This window comes from Callospermophilus lateralis, chromosome Y, assembly GCF_048772815.1.
Source record: "Callospermophilus lateralis isolate mCalLat2 chromosome Y, mCalLat2.hap1, whole genome shotgun sequence".
NCBI lineage: Eukaryota > Metazoa > Chordata > Mammalia > Rodentia > Sciuridae > Callospermophilus > Callospermophilus lateralis.
Window position 1 is genome coordinate 7,214,947 of NC_135326.1, and position 14,526 is coordinate 7,229,472.

At 49.2% G+C, this 14,526-nt stretch overlaps 1 protein-coding gene across 2 annotated transcripts in view; it reads right to left on the minus strand.

Annotated features, from left to right (window-relative positions):
* Tbl1x (transducin beta like 1 X-linked) overlaps positions 1-14,526 on the minus strand; it is a 184,178-nt gene that overhangs the window by 100,141 nt on the left and 69,511 nt on the right. For both annotated transcript variants that reach the window (XM_077107801.1, XM_077107800.1), the window contains exon 2: positions 14,271-14,340. The gene's annotated coding sequence lies outside the window, so the exon portion shown is untranslated. The remainder of the gene's footprint in view (positions 1-14,270; positions 14,341-14,526) is intronic.

A 14,526-nucleotide genomic window follows, 5' to 3' on the forward strand; every position in this document is an offset into this window, starting at 1 on the left:
CCACAGCACAGCTCACAAACCATTTAAAGCACCCCTGAGCTAACCGTGTGTTTAACAGTTGCATTCCCAGACTGTCGCAAAGGCTGGAGATAATTCCAGATCTGCTTGCTGCATGTCTAAGTGCACGCAGAGTCGTAAATCAGCATGAACCCCTCCCCCCAAATCATCTGACCTATCTCCTTCCCTTCAACACCTGAGTGCTGTCACCCGCCACCTTGAACAAAGAATTTCCCCTCAGTAGTTACCTGGGGCTCCCGGGAGAACCTGCAGAACCAGGAATCCCCCAGTGCAGAGGGTTATCCTGGGCTCTGCAAAGAGAACTAACTGAATCTGAGGAATTCCCCTCCTGATCATTTCTCCCATCAGATTGTGGAAGAGGAAAAAAGCCAGGCTTTTGGATCCCTCCCCACCTCACAGAAGGGATCCGGACACAAAGGATCTCACCGTGGTTCCAAATTCCAACTCCATCAGCAAGACGTCAACAAGAGAAATGGAAAGGCTAGTCCCCGAAAGCCGTAGGAAGAAGATCCCAGAAACCTTGTCTGTTCTGCTAGTCGGTGGCCTGAAGCCCCCCATCCTACCAAATTTAAAAGTGGGGCTTGAAATGATACCTTTGAGGTGGCTCCAGCAGGGGCCATGGGGACACGTGCCACAGGTCATTGCCCCTCCCTAAGGAAGCTGTTGGAGCTAGGCTCTGTTACAAGCTGTTTCAGTTCTCTTCTGGAAAGGGATCTGCCCGACACCTCCCCTCTCCCACAAAGGGCACCCCATGATCCTCACAGTTGCAAACACAAAGGGGAAAAAAATTCCCTGCCACCCCAAGCAACATACTAATGCCCACCGGGTTTGTGCTTCAAGGAATTCCACATTCTACAAGATCCCAGTCCCCTGGGGCTGCAGGTTTGCCGAAGAGCTTATTTTTGCACGTTATTTCAGTTTAACTCTTGAATAACTGTCTCGTTTGTTCCCTTGCTGACACATTGATCCTCCTTCAACTCATGTTATGTGCAATGGGTAACAATGACAGCCACGGATTTCGAGAAGCGCCGTGGGTTTCTTTGATGGCCATCATCAGCATCACCCGTTTGGCCAGCCGCCCCAGCTTCTTTAAGATAATCGATGCGACGATGACACACAGCATCTCAGAAGGAGCGTTCAACGCCATCCTGCCAGGCATGGAGTTCTCTGCCAGAGGCGTCTGCGCATCCTGCCACAGGCGACCCATCTGAGCTCAGGCACAGGGAGACGCTCCTTTGATCATGCCATCAGCTCTGCCTCTCCCTGTGAGCCTCTCTGCCTGCTCAGAGGCGTGTTGGGCTTCCAGAGACCACGCTGTGCGCCTTGAGGGCAGCACTCTGGGAGCGGGGGTGTGGGGCAGGGGGAGAGGGGTCCCTGGTTAGCATTCTGAAGAACTCCATTATCCCACTGTTTCTGTCTTGCCAGACCTGGAGGAGACACCCAACTTCCAGAGGTTTTCTAAGTACCATGGAGTGTTGAAGAGACTCACTGGAAGGTGAGAAGGTCACAGCCACGCTCAGCCTCCCCTGGACCCAGCCGAGCTTTGTTAGCTGGGCACACAGCAGTGTTGGGGAAAGAAGCCTGTGCAGGCAAGAGCCAGGGCACAGTGCTCCGCTTCTCGCCTTAGCAATCGATCCATTAAACAGGAGACGAGGGACGGGTGCTGGGTCACCGACTCGTACCAAACACCCACGTCTTATACTTAATACAAACGACACAGCCGAGAAGCCACATGGTGGGCGGGGCCTGGCTTCCTGCCCACACCTTGGTACTCCCAGGCACAGTGCCTGCTTGGAGTGTACACCCCATGGACAGGTCCCCACCCCTCACTGATGGAACTGAGTCTGCAGGATGCCTGAGGACCTGGCCAGTCCTGTCAACAGAAAGCAGAGTTCCTTAACCACAGGACATTAGGGGTCTGCACTGGAGGATACTGAGGAGCATCCCCAGCCCCACCCACCAGAGGCCAAGAGCACCCTGCTACCTAGTTTGGATCTGGACCATGTGCTGAAGGCTTGGTCCTGAGGGTGGCAATAGCGGGAGGTGGAAGAAGTGGGGCCTAAGGAGGAAGTTGGATCACAGGGTGCATGTGCTTAAAGCAGAATTGGGGTCCTGGCCCCTCCTCTTAATCATGCGGCTTCCCAGTCACTATAAGATGGGCAGCTGGTTCCAATACATGCTCCCCGTCATAAGGTGCTGCCTATGGATTTGGACCAAGTGGCCATGGAATGAAAACATGAGCCAAAGTCAACCTCTTCTCTTAGTAAGTTGATGACCTCAGGTATTATGTTACAGTCAAGGAAGCCTGACTAATACACATTTCACCCATCATGCCATCCTAAACATCTCCAGACACCGTCCCAGGTTTCTCTGGCGCGTGAAAGGGATTCATAAAGTACCCCTTCTGAGAAGCACTCTCCTAAAGGCAGTGGAGACCATCCTCGGCACCCACAAAAATAAGGCCCCAGGTAAACGCAGCCCACCCGTCAGACTGCAGATCTGTCTGCTCTCTCCCACGAGGAGAGCCAAGGGCCACACTGTACGTTAACTAAAACTTGAAATTCATCTCCTCAATCATACTAGCCACATTTCAAAGGCTCCCGAGTTCCTGCAGCTGCTATAATGGATGGCATGGCTACACAGCAGTTTGGGGGCCACAGGGAGCTCTTGGAAGTGTGGTACTGCAACACCAGGAAGCTGCTTCGTCTTCCACCATGGCTTCAAACTTCTCTAAGACCTCAGAAAACCACTGTTGGGGGCAAATCTAAGTCAACACCATGATCACTTAGGGAAAAGGATCAGAGTTTTTGTTTTTGCATGTGTTTTCCAAAGAACTATTTTCTTCAAATTGACTTCAGTGTGGACAAGTGTATAATTCAAAGAGCCATAATTCAAAGAAAAAGGGATTTGCCCCCAATTTATGCGCAGTTAAAGAAGTATGAACCTAGGAAATACCGAGATCCATCTAAAATAACCACCCAAGCAGAGCAGCGGGACCTGTGTAAACAACCTGCTTGATCTCATCATGTGACTCCAACTCTCGGGGTGGATGAGATTCCAGCTGCTCTCCTGGAGTACCCAGGTCCACCCGGAAGCCTGTCCCAGGTGTGGCTGCACTCGCAAAGCGCTGAACCAAAATATGCAGACATGAGCCACGGCCCGATTCCCCCACGACACAGGCCATGATCACATGCAGTTCCTCATTCCCAGCCACCTAATGACCTTCCAAAAGCAAAGAGTCTTCTGAACCAACTCAGGACCTGCTAAACACTGAGCAGCTCCAATATGTCATGTTTACAGGTACACAAGGTGGAAGGGGAAGAGACTGGACCGTTGAAAAGTTTCATTGTGTCATCTCAAGACCCTTGTCTAAAAAAAAAAAAAAAAAAAGAAAAAAAAGAAAAAAGTATGCTTTCTTCTCTATTTGTTATAGCGCTTATTTTTATAGCCTGTTTCAGTCAGGTCATTTGGTTGCAGCAGGGGAAAAGCTGACAAGAACAATTAGAGGAGCAATGTTTCTTTGGGGCTCATGATATACGAGGTTCAGTCCATGGTTGGCCGACTCCCTGGCTCTGGCCTGAGGTGAGGCGGAAGGGCCTGGAGGAGCAGCAGCAGCTCAGGACAGGGCACCAGGAAACAGAGCTCTGCTCACCAGGGACAAGATAAAAACCACAAAGGCCAAGCCCAGCCCAGGGACCACCTCCTCCAGCCACACCCCACCTGCCTACAGTAACCACCCAGTGAGTGCATTAATCCCCTGATGTGGACTAACTAGGTCACAACTCTCATAACCTAACCATTTCACCTCTGAAGTTTTCTTCCAATGCCTTCCACATGAGCTTTTGAGGGACCCCTCATACCTAAACCATAATACCAACACTTCATTGGGTCTGACTAGAATCTAGACTTCACCTTGCCGTGCCCAACTACAACAGTGCACAGGTAACCTGCTCTGAACAACCAGTATTTCGGTGATGGAAGTTGGTCAAGAGAATGTTATTAGTTATGAAAAACTAATGTTCAGCTGGCCATGGTGGCACCAGGGTGGAGTCCAGGCCAAGCAACAGGTGCCATCACCGGCCTCGCCCAAACACTCACACCCAAACTCAGACTTGTATGTTCACAGCGGCATTATTCACAACAGCCACAAGATAGAAACAATGCTCTGACTATCATGGCTACCCCACGTGGCCCTGGGCACCAAGGGCAAATGCTTCTTGCTCCTCTGTGGCACACAGTACAACGAGGTCGCCCTGGTGAGGAGCAGGGTGGCGGGGGATGGTGCCAGGTGCCCTCCAGGCTCCCAGGAGGCTCAGAAGGCCACATCGGCACGGCTTCCTTCTTGCTGGCAAACTCCGGGCACGGTGGGTATGATGGATCACACGCTCACCTGTTTTCTGACAGAGAATCTCCCCCAGCCAAGGCCGAGACATAATCAACCACATGAGCTGGAGATTCTGTGGTCCCCTTGGGCATCCTGGGCAGACGACGGGGCAGAAAATCCAGACAGGTTTTCTTTAGGGGCTTCAAGTGCATCCATTTATCGCCATCTCCCAATCCCCCATGGCCCACCACACCCCCCCACCTTCTGCATGCAACCTGTTCCTTCCCATGAACCCACGGTCCCCACGTGGTCAGCTGCAGGCTGAGTTTACCAAGATGCCCGCCAGGGTGGATGCCCCCCTTTCCTGGCTGCCACCAGGTTGGGAGACTGGAGGAAAACGAGGTCCAACAGAACCGAGAACTCGTTCCCGTCACCGGACTTTGAAAGCCAGCATCGGAGACACGGACGACCCCACGCCAATCCCACAGGTTCCTCAGATGCTCACGTGGGAGGAGGGCTCCCCTTTCCTCCAAGGGAGGCTGAGTGGATTCTGCTGCAGAACCAAACCAGAGCGAGCGCAGGGCGAGAAATCCACCCTTGACCCGCTGATGGATCGTGTGGCCAATTAGGTCACGGCAGTCCTCGCCAGCCGGGGCCCAGAATCTCTTTATTCATAGTGCAACAGCCCACCGCAGCTGCAGGGCCGAGAGGTTTCCAGAGCTATAAATCCATCTGTGCCCTGCTCAGCTGAACTGCATGCAAGATTAATATTCCGCCTCCATTCACTGACAAAGACAGATAGCCACAGAGCGCGGGAGGACGCCGCTCCGTGTAAACAGACACCCAGCAAAGGAGCCGGGCCCAGTGACCTGCAGCTCAAGTTGGGTGTTTGGAAGAAATAAGTATTTTACAAGCCAAACACTATGTGGTCCCATCAAAGGAAAAAAGAAGGAGAACACATATGCACGCGTGCACACACACACACACACACACACACACACACCCCTTAAAATGGATGTAAAAATTCTGAAAGGTTAGTAAACACCAGGCCCTTCAACCCTGTCAAATGCAGAGCCTCCAAGAGGGAAGTCTTTAAGGGGGAAAACTCAAACCAGGCAGCCCATAACGCTATTCATTTTAAAAGAAACTATACATTCAAATGGGAATCCTACTTAAGGCTAGTCAGCCATGTGAGATGAATGCCCACAGGTAAAGATTTCCTCTCCGGGCTCACCCGAGGAACCAGCAGCTATAGACAGTACAGCTTCTGCAACTGGCTTTTGATTATCCCAGACAGCTCCATGCTTGGTCCATACACATTTCCCAACCCCAACCGAGAACCAAATCCAATCTGTGCGAGATCAGCCCAAGCCCGAGATCCAGTCCCCGCACCCAGAAGGCAGGTATTAGCTGCCAAACAAATGAACAGATGACCCGAGATTAATTCTGCTGTCCTACTTTGCACTAAAATAGCAAAGAAATCCATTTTGATTATCCCTTGTAAATAAAGTTATAAACCAATCTGAGCTCAAAGATCCCCACGGCCGATAAACAGCAGCTCCTTTGGCACTAAGTGTTGTGAGAACACATTGGGAACCACGTCGGAGCCAAATATAGAGCGGTGATTTCTGCAGACGATGTTTAAGTGACAGACACCACATTTCAGAATCATCAAGAACCCTTTCATAGAAAGATAAAACTTCATCAGGGCTGATTGCAGAGTGTCTCCAAAGTTTATACACACAGAGGGAAAGTTTATGCTTTTGCAGGAAACTAAAGTTACAAGGGATGGAAAAAAGAAAGTCCATTCCAGAATGGAGGGACGGCAGGTGGGAGTGGGACTCTTAGCTGTCCTCATTCTAGAGGTCCTGGCTAACAGCTCAGGCGGGGAGAAAGGTGGGACCAGATCCACAGTGGAAAGCAGGCTGGCACATATGGTACTTCCACTACAGCTTTTACTTACCACTTTTACTGTTCTTCTCCTGGGAAACTTAGGATCTCAGGACAGCACTTTCTATGACAGAGAAAGTACATGAAAAAGCTCTGGAATTTTCTGTGTGGCTGGATGATTCTACTACCCACCGTCCGGAATCACTTTCTACATCTGAAGAGCAGTCACAGCACGGATCGACTTTGAAATAACCTGACTAAACAAAATGGGCAGTCAATCTAAACAGACTTTCTCCAAAGTCGACATCAAAACAGCCAACAAGTCCGTGAGAAAATGCTCAATATCATTTGCTCATCGGGGGAAATGCACATCAAAACCACAGAGTGATGTCACCTCACCCGAGTAAGAATGTTATCAAAAAGATTAAAGGCGACAAGAGCTTGCAGGGATGGAGAAAGGGGAACCTCTGCACACCATTGCTGGAAATGTATAGTAGTACAGCCCTCGCAGTAACCAGGATGCAGTTTTTTAATACAAAAAAACACACAATGTAGATATACAGCTGGGGAAGCAGAGGCGGGAGGACTGTGAATTCCAAGACAGCCTCAGCAACAGCAAGGTACTGAGCAACTCAGTGAGACCCTACAAGATAGGACTGGGATGTGACTCAGTGGTCGAGTGTCCCCGAGTTCAATCTCTGGTACTATTTCCCCCCAAAAAGTAACACTACACATCTCCAAAATCTGGAAGAAGGATTTAAGTTTTTACCATGAAGAAATGATGTTTGAGAAAATGCATACATCTAAGCCCGATTTAAACATTGTATATTTGTAAATATTATATAGCACCCCATCAATATGCTTACACAGGAATAAAAATTGTGTGCACTACAGTTAAAAATAAACTTTAAAATCCTTGGTAAATAACTGAAGAACCCACTGATGAACAGATAGATGAATAAAATGTACTCTGTATACATAATCAAACACTTTTTAGTCTTAAGATGAAAATCCACGGGCACAGTGGTACAAGCCTGTAACTCCAGCAAACTTGGGAGGTTGAGGCAGGAGGCCGGCCTCAGCAACTTAGTGAAACCCCGTCTCAAATAAATGGGGCTGGAGTTGTGGCTTGGTGGTGAAGCACCCCCGAGTTGAATCCCCAGTACCAAAAAAGAAAAAAAATCCTATCAAATGCTACAACACAGACGGACCTTGAAGGCATTATGCTAAGCGAAATAGGTAACTGGTCAGAAGGGCACATGAATGGACTGCACTCTGGGAGCGCCCTAGAGTAGTCAAACGCACAGAGACAGAAGGTAGGAAGATGGGGGCAGGGTTTGGGCAGTGAGGAACAGGCAGTTAATGTTCAATGCAGACAGTTTCAGGGGGTTGGGGGTGTAGCTTGAAGCAATGAACTGTACACTTAACACTAGGTAAGAAGGTGACTGTTATGTGAGGTGTTTCATAACAATGTAAGAATCTTCCTTTGCATACTGATTCAAATAAAGACTACAATCTTCCAGAGTCTCAGAACTATGTTCACATTTCCCATTAAAAAAAAAAAAAAAAAAAAAAAAAAATCAATGCTGCGTACGGATGTGTTAAGGTGGGAAATCAGGAGGATTCCATAGTTATTCAAAGTCATTACATTCAGAATTAATACCCAGTATGAAAAAAGATCAAATTATCAAATTATGCAGATTATTTAACAGACTATAAATACTGTGGAGTTAAACTAAGTTGACGTCTTGATATATGATCATATTAACAAAAACATCTCAGGCTCAATGGTGCACACCTGCAATCCCAGCTACTTGAAAGGCCAAGGCAGGAGGATCATGAGTTCAAAGCCAGGCTCAGCAACTTAGCAAGACCATAAGCAACACAGGGAGACCAGACCCCTCTCTAAATAAAATAGGGCTGGGGATGTGACTAAGTGGTTTAGCGCCCCTGGGTTCAATCTGATGGATGAATGGATGGATAGATGGATAGATCATAAGTTCTGGGAACACAGATAAGTGGTATGAGTGCTTGCCTAGCATGCACAAGGTCCAGGGTTCAATTCTGGTCTAAACAAAAATCTCACAATATTTTTTTTGAAGTCTCAATTTGCAGTCTTTTTAATTTTACTAATTAAAGAGCACAACCCTACAAACTCTGAATAAACTTCAGTCAATAGCTTGTAGGACAGAGCAGATGAGGTCAGGAGAGAGGGTAAGATACGCAGCGGCCAGTGCCCTCAAAGTATCTCCGATTGACCAGAGAAGTGACTAAGGTTAGTACAGAAGGGTATGCAACTTCAAAGACAGGTTTTTTGTTTTGTTTTCCTTTTTTGGTACTAGGAATTGAACTCAGGCAAGCTTCACAATGTAGATATACAAAAGCCAGGTCTAGTTGGCCCTACACAAAGAGAAAGGTCCAAATAAATCCTTCTCCCACCCCCACCATCCCACCCCTTCCCACACAGGCACAGAGCAAAGGCCATAGGAGGACACAGCCAGCCAGGAAGAAAGAAACTTAACCGTTCCAGAAAATTCCATCGTTTAAACTACCCTGCCTGTGGCACTTCATTATCACAGTCTGAGCAGACTGATACAATATCCTTATTTTCCAAATTTACAGTTTTACTGAACCTAAGAGTCCCTTTAACAGGACCGAAACTGTCCGATTTCTTACCATGATGCTTTGCTACACTACCAGGCAAGACGACAGAAGGCAACACTTGGCCTGTGCTACGCCCTCCACCAACGAACTTCAATGCCACTGCGGCCTGGGCGAGTCTGTGGTGGGGACTCTCGGGTGAGTGCAGAAAGTTGGAGAGCATCCCTGGTCTCCACCCTCTCCCACCAGTGTCAAACACCCCAGTGTCACACCCCAGCTGGGACGTCAAAAATGTCTCCAGACATTTCCGGACATTTCCTAAGGAAGGGAGAGAAATTGCCCACAGTTTGGAGCCACTGTCCTGCACTTAAAGAGATCTATGCCTGTTATCCCAGCAGCTCAGGAGACGGAGGCCAGCCTCAGCAACTTGGTGAAGCCCCAAGCAACTTCGTGAGAACCCGTCTCAAAAAATAAAAATAAATGGGGCAGGGGCTCAATGGTGGAGTGCTCGCCTAGCATTTGCGAGGCACTGGGTTCAATCCCCAGTATCACATGAAAAATAAAACATTAAGAAAAATAGCTAAAAAATAAAAGTAAAAAATAAATAAGGCTGGGACTGTAACTCTGTGGTAAAGTGCCTCTGGGTTCAATTCCCAGTACACCCCCTTACCAAAAAAGTGCTAGTGGGAACTGCTCATGTTTATAGAGGAAAAATGAAAGGAAACACAAAGAAAAACAAGATTCTGAGATTTGGGCTAAGAGCCAGAACTAGTGGAAAAGGTCAGGCACGGAAGAGTCCTTCAAGGCCCGTTTACAATCAGAATCTCTTCGCATCCTTTTCAAGGATTCCATCCTGACCACATATGATTATTTATGTCCGTCTGATGCAAATTCAAGCATGAAGAAGTTCACTGGGAAGTGGGTACGCGCTGCATTCCCGAGTTTGAAAGGGAGGAGGCGGCTTGTGTGGAGAACGTGGGTCTCCAGGTCAGGCAACCCACCTGCAACCCAGGAAGATTAATGTTGTTTGAAGGAAAAGAATACCCAGTCAATCTGAACCACAGGTTGGGAGGAGGAAAAAAACAAAGGAAGGGTTTTGTCAAACAGCACTTTATCAGCTGGGGACCACAAAGGGCCATTCATTGTTCCATTGGCTTATCGTGTGAATTCACACCTCTGAATCAACAAGCTGGGGCCCAAAGGGTGCCTGGGAACCTTATAGGTTTCCATAAGATGGATCAGCAACAACCCCCATCCACCTACAAGGTTCAGAGGCCCTGGCGCTCCCTAAGCAACCCCTCCACCAATCTGTATGCAACCCCCATGCCCAGGCTGGGTGACCACGGGGATGCACAGACACTGTTGTCCTCCCCACGACTTCCAGCTCCAGTTCATTTTAGAGGGAGCCTCTGTGGCTCCAGGGAAACACTTCTCCAGAGTCAAGACCCCTCGCAAAGACCAGGGGGTCATCTGTGCCCTTCTTAGATTTTATGAAAAAAGGAAGTGGTTTGAGAAGTGCCCACCCATTTCTGTTACTAATCACAGGGTTCCAGTTTGCATGTGGAATGTCCCACAGAGGCTCATGCATGGAAGCCTGGGTCCCCAATTCAGCCACGATTAGAGCCGGAGCCTTTGGGAAGTGCTTAGATCATAAGTGGATTAATCCACTGATGAATTCATAGTTTGATGGCGTCACATCACTGGGACATGGTGGAACTGTAGGAGGTGGGTCCTAGTTAAAAGAAGTGGATACTGGGGATGTACCTTGGGGACTCTATCTTGTCCCTCCCTCCTACTCAATGACATGAGCCGAGCAGCCTTCTCCGTCACTCCCTTCCACCATGATGTTCTGCTCACCTCAGGTCTAAAGCAATGGAGCCAGCTGACCACGGAGTGAACTTGTCAAATGGCGAGCCAGATAAATCTTACGTCTCCACTGGTTATTCTCAAGTACTTATCACAGCAACACACATACACCAGGCCACACCAACACAGCTGCAAAGCAATGCATCTTCTATCTGGGGCTCTTTAGAGACTCCAGGGAGCTCCTCCCATCGCATCCAGGCGGGTCACAGGGAACGGGGAGAGGGAGGGGAGAGGGAAGAGAGCCAAGAGGGAAACGGAGCACGCACGCACCCCAGCCCAACTGGACGCCCACACTTCAGTGGGCTGGACCCACTTGGAAGCGGGGCTCCACCACACCCTTGCACAGAAGGGACTCGGACATTGTGCCAACTTCCCAGACGTTCCAGAGGGCACAGCTGAACAAAGCATATGTGAACGAACAGCTGTTGGGCTCCAAGTTGCTCTGGTTTCTGAGGATCCACTCCAAGTCCACCGGCAATCTCCAGCCTCCGTCCTACCATTTATAGCATCGGTGACGCCGATATATGTGGACCTCAAGTTTCCAGTGCTTCCCAAGGAGCTAAACCCCCAACGGAAAAGCCAGGTCCTCTACTGGCACTTCCTGGACACAGCAGGGATGGACAGCTGGCCCCTGGTGAGGGCAGCCAGCTGGCTGTCACAGCAAAGAAAGTGACAGCTACCTGATAGGTCCCTGGGCTCGACTCCTACCGTATGGCATGGACCTCAAGGCTTGCTAGTGTCCCAGGGCGCAGCGTCTCTAAGCTGCCTCCTTAACGTGACTGCCTTCTCTCCATCCAAGGGGAAACCAGGCCCAAGGGATGACCTGGAACAGCCCGGAGCAGGAAACGCCCTTCAGCAAGCCAAGGGATCAGTGGACTGTGGCACATCCACACCCCAGAATCCCTCTCTGCATGAGGGAAGAATGAGCTCTGGAAGGACAGGAAAAGTAGGGATGGATCTCCAGGGCATCAGGCTGCACAGTGTCAGTCTGCAAAAGCTGCATGCTGCAGGATTCCATTCAGATAACACATGAAATGAAGAAACGACGGAGATGGAGAGGCAGAGCCCAAGGTGGACGGATCCTGCCCCTGGACTATGGTAGCGGCAACACTCTGCACACACCTGGGATCACATTTCACACAACCACACAGGCAGAGCTCCTATCACCAGACAGGGCACGCATTCACACCAAAAGCACTTTGCCAATGCCCATTTCCTACTTGGGTCAACTCAGCACTGTTGAGAGACACGGTCACTGCAGGGAGGCAGTGGCGGGACACTGCAGCTTGCTGAGATCTGCAACTACTTACGAGTCTGTCATGGTTTCAGAACAGAAGCCTTCAAGCCAGGTGGGTGGCACACTCCTGCAATGCCAGCTAGTCACCAGGCTGAGGCAAGAGGACCCCAAGTTCAAGGCCAGCTTGGGCAACATAGCCAGACCCGGTCTCAAAATACAATTTAAAAAAGGTAAAACATAAGGGAGACTAAGGCAGGAAGATTTCAAGTTCAAGGCCAGCAGCAGCAAATTAAGATGCCTTAAGCAACTTAGTAAGGCCGTGTCTCAAAATAAAAAATAAAAAGGGCTGGGGATATAGTTCATCGTCACTGGGTTTAATCCCTAGAATCCCCTCATCCCCACAAAAAAAAGGTGGAGCTCAGTGGTAGAAGGCTTGCCTAGCATGCACAAGGCCAGGTTCAATCCCCAGCATCACGGAGCGGAGAAATAATAGAAGGCTCTAAAAATAACAGTGTCTGATGGATGAATGAGTAAACAAAATGTGATCTATGCATATCACGGCTCAGCGTTTGGCTGTTCAAAGGGACAAAGTACTGACATACGACACCCACATGCTAAGTGGAAGACAGCAGACACAGAAGGCCGCTTGGCACAGGCTTCCATTATTTAAAGTACCCAGGAGAGGCCAACGCACATGGAAAGAAAGCAGATTAGTGGCAGCTACACGGCGGGAATGGGGAGTGACTGCTAATGGCTACGAGGTTCTTCTGGGAATGTTGAAATGCTCCAAAGTTGAGGAAGGTGACAGCTGCAGAACCCAATGTCTAAAAACACTGAACAGGGGCTGGGGATGCAGCTCGGTGGCCAGTCTGTCACATACAGGACCCCGAGTTCTGGCCCCAGTACTGTGTGTAAAAAACCAACAGCGATGAACCCTGGAAGGGGTCAATTGTCTGCTGTGTGAATCACATCTCAATAAAGCTGCTGTCAAGATAGAACCACGTTTGGCACAGAGTTTTGCAAGTGCCCCTGCACTCATGATGGGTGGCACCTCAATCAACCTCCTGGCACACCGCATATAGCCCTAAGCTGAACACACACCAAGGGCTCCTGCTGTATCAGACCTCACAGCTTAGCAGCACAGCTGGCTGCTGGCCCTGGGATGGAGGGCTCCCTGGGGGCAGCCCACCGCTCGTGACGAGGGTGGGAGAAGTCCCAAATTCAACATCTGAGGTAGGCTCATTCCGGAAGGAGTCCAGCCGTGAAGTCAGAGGCTGTGGGCCTGGCCACCTTCAAGCTGGGGATTGTAGGTATGTGGATTTTGGTCATGATTTTCTCTTCTCTCTTCACCATAGGAGGCTCTTAGGTCAGTTTTGGTGCTCTTTCAAAGAGACAACCAAGGGCGGTGTGTCCCTTAGGTGTGCCCAGGTAGACCAAACATGGCGGCTCCCACACTAAAAGAATCCAGGAAGTTTTACTGAAAAAACACCCAACACCTCTTACATCCCCGTGTTGTCCACAATAGCACAGAAGTAACAGGCTCAGAAAGACTGTCATCTGCAACAGAAGGGCTGTCGAAGTGCCTGCAAAAGGTGGTCTCGATGGTCCCCACGGTGAACCTACAGCAGGTAAGAGCAGCTCAGAAGGCCTCATTCTACATGACTCAGGGTCTGTCCACACTGAAAACCAGCAGACCCAAGACTGAAGGAACAGGCCACCTGGGGGACCATGCACGGTCCACGCCAGCTCAGGATGGGCCAAGCAAGGCTTCCGTGGAAAAATTTGGCCTGTCTACATAGTGTCACAGCTGCCTGTCATTTCCAAATACATTGAGAGGGACACATAAGACAGAGGAGCTTCCACCACATAAAAGCCAAACACTTTCTCAATTTGTTTATATAAACCAAACTCCAGAGCAAAGACAAATACCTCGCACGTAAATGGGGGGAAACATCAGAAGCTATGTGTCACTCCAAGATGCACACATTTTGATGACCATCTCCGTTTTTCTTTTCTAAACTTCATGGAAACCTGAATTTCAGAAGCTAAATGTTTTAAATAGAGTTAGTAGGGCTGGGGATGCGTGCAAGCCAGCAGTAAGGCGTTTGCCTGAGTTCCATCCCCAGTACTACAAGAAGGAAAAAAGGAGTTTGAAGTGCTGACAGAGAGCTTCACATTTTTCCCCCAGCAAAAATCACCTATTGCAAAGAATCTCAAATTTCCATTTCCAGCACATAAAAGAAAACATGACCGCGTGGCTTTAAGCATGGAAAATACAGAGAGGTTGACGGGTTGTTCATTTCATAATAAAATCTCCTTCACAATTCCACTTACTCAGAAGTAAATGCAGGCCAATCCTTCTTTCCGGGGCTTATGTTGAGACCTCTCTTCTATCTTGTATTACCTGTTAATGAATAAGACTCCAAGTTAAGTTCAAAACATAAGCAAACACATCCCGAGACAGTTTCACCCGCTCCCTAACCAGCCAGACGTCTGAGTGAGCACGTACAGTGTCCAAGGTCAAGAGTAGACCCCACATAAGATGGGGGTCCCGCGAGATTTCATCCCCTGGGACGATGTGATCATCTTA